Here is a 2748-nt window from a genome sequence, read left to right as displayed (position 1 = left end):
TAGAGGAGAGATTGACTAATATACACCAGGTGCTTGCGAACAAAAAGTTGACTGATGCTGGAAAATCCAGGAAATTGCGCATAATTGACAAGGTGTTATACAAGTGTAAGAAATCATTTCTTATAATGCATTTTTACCAATCAACGCTGCCAATGATGAAGAGCTATGTATGCCTATTTCAAAGTAAAGAGCCTCTGATTCATGTAATGCATGACAAGGTGGAGGAGTTGTTCCGGGATTTTCTTTCCTGTTTCACTAAGCCGGAACAGATACCAGCAAGCTGTTCTCAGCTGAAGAAGATGGATCTAAATAACACAGAGATTCTTTTAAAAGAGAAGGATGTCTTCTTTGGATCGGGCGTCTGCGAAATTGTCAAAAGTAGTAAAAGAGCAGATTTGACAGTGCTGTTTTTCATTAGCCAGGCTAGTAATGCATATGCAGAATGTGCCAAGTACTTACAGAAAAAAACTTCCGCTAGATAACAAGCTGCTAAGCTGTATATCTGCAGTTGACCCAACAGCCAGAGGTCACGCCTTGACATCGAAACGGTTAGTTGATTTAGAAAAATTGGTTTCCTGTTTGGAAGAAACAGAAAAAGAGAAGTATTCTCTCCAAGTTCGCCAGATACAGGTGGATGTTATGAACCTGCCTCCTTATATCCAGGAGGAAATGCGTGTAGACGAATGGTGGGCAAAAGTACAGAAGACCGGAAAGTACAACGAGCTGTGCAAGGTTGTAATGAGTATCTTGAGTGTTTTCCATGGTCCTCAAGTGGAATCTTCATTCAATACCATGGGTGATGTTATAGACATTCGCTCGTGTCGTATGAATATTGAAACATACAGCGCTCATCAAACTGTGAAATATTATATGAAAGCCCATAACACGACTGCAGTGAAGATGTTTACACGCAAAGACAAACTCCATGACAAGGTTGACCGGAATTTGTGTATCAACTTAAGAAATTCTGCTAAAGAATACAAGAAAGTCCTTGGCGAAAGAAAGCTTGCCAAGGAACAACGAATAAAAAGACTGCTGCTGAAGAAAAATCTGGAAACAAAGGCAGAAAGAAAACGTAAGGTGGCTTTAGCGGAGAGAAGATCCATGAGAAAACACCATTTTTTGTTAAAGAAAAAGACCCCCAAAAAAATTCTACAACCGTCCACATCAGTGTCTGACGCAGTGACCAAAAAATCAAAAATTTTACATCAGCAACAAAATATTAGCTCAGATCCACTGCCAGGGAAAAACACTAACGTCCCATTTTCCCAGCTGAAGCGCAAAGCTAAACTCAATGTCCTGGAGATGTTAGTGTTAAAAAGAAGGAAAAATAATTAATAATCTTCATGTATATAGTCTGTATACGTCATCATGTGTAAATATTTGGTTCATTTTGCTTTTTCAAATAATAAAACAAACACCCCTACTTGCTTTGAGTTTTTGTTTGTTAAACATTAATATATATTTAATATTTCAAGGTTGAAATTAAGGATTTTTAGCCTTTGCAGGAGTTAAAAACCTGCTGGCTCCTGGGGGCCGCCGGCCCCCAGACCCCCGCTGACTAATTTTTCAGACTTTTTGGGCAAACTGCATTCTCATCCCTGGGTCTTGCTTCTCTCACGGAGGCGGGCGACGCATGAACGAATTCACAAACTTGTCCCCCACAATTCACAGCAGGTAACGTGCCCCACAGAAGCAGATCGGCGAACCCCATCCTGATACAACGACAACATTTCAAACTTTTTTAAAAAAAAAATTTGAAAAAATGGATTGAGGGGAGACCGGGGATAGTTCGGACGGTTTTTGGAAAATTGCTAATAATTATTTTTTTTATATGCGTCACATGAATTTAAATGTTAGTTTGTTGTAAAGGGTGATCCTTTGCCGAAAAAGGGTAGGAGAGTCTGAGAAATCGCACCCTGTCTGTACGAGTATCCATCTTCAACAACTGAAACAAAGCATACTCTCCTGTCGTCTTTCTTTTAAACGTTCTTATTATTTTTTATGATCTAAAATTTTTGTGAGCATACAATATATACACTTTACCAACCCGGGCATGTTGTCCGACGTATCCCCAGACACGTGGCGACAATTAAAAGCAAAAACATAGCCGCCTGTTTACCTCCTGCTCAAAATCTACGTTTGCTTATTGAATGTAGCTTCTAAACTACAACTTCCACCGCAAAAGAATTACTTTCGGCTATCAGCAACCGAACTATACCCTTACAACCAAAAACTTAAAAAGTAGATATTTCCTGTTAAACTAACATTTTTTATTTTAACTAATCGGTTGAACTACGCGTGCCCTTAAACAGTATGCTGCTTTGTAATGGAAGCATTAAGATTTGTTAAAAATGATATCACAATGCTCTATTGTGACGTGTGTACATGGTCCGAACTATCCCCGCGTCCGAAGTATCCCCGGTCTCCCCTATATTTTGCTTTAGATATTAGTAAAGTTTATTTGTATGAGGGAAATTATAGCACCTTTTTCCTATATAACAGAACCCGGCTTTGGCGACCGCTCTATAGTCGTTAGATCCTCTCGAATAACCCCACCTTGGTAGCATTTTTTGAATAAATGAATGAAATTTAGTTCGTCTCTTCGGTCACGATAAAAAAATGGATTTATATTTTGCTTTAGATATATTAGTATGGGGAAAATTAAAGCACATTTTTCCTAATATAACAGGAACCCAGCTTTGGCGACCCCTCTGGTTCTAGGCTATATCCGGCAAGGCGTGTCCC

The sequence above is a fragment of the Ciona intestinalis genome, unplaced genomic scaffold (assembly GCF_000224145.3).
Source record: "Ciona intestinalis unplaced genomic scaffold, KH HT000331.1, whole genome shotgun sequence".
Taxonomy (NCBI): domain Eukaryota; kingdom Metazoa; phylum Chordata; class Ascidiacea; order Phlebobranchia; family Cionidae; genus Ciona; species Ciona intestinalis.
The sequence above is the reverse complement of the archived record's forward strand: the minus strand, read 5'-3'. Positions refer to the sequence as shown.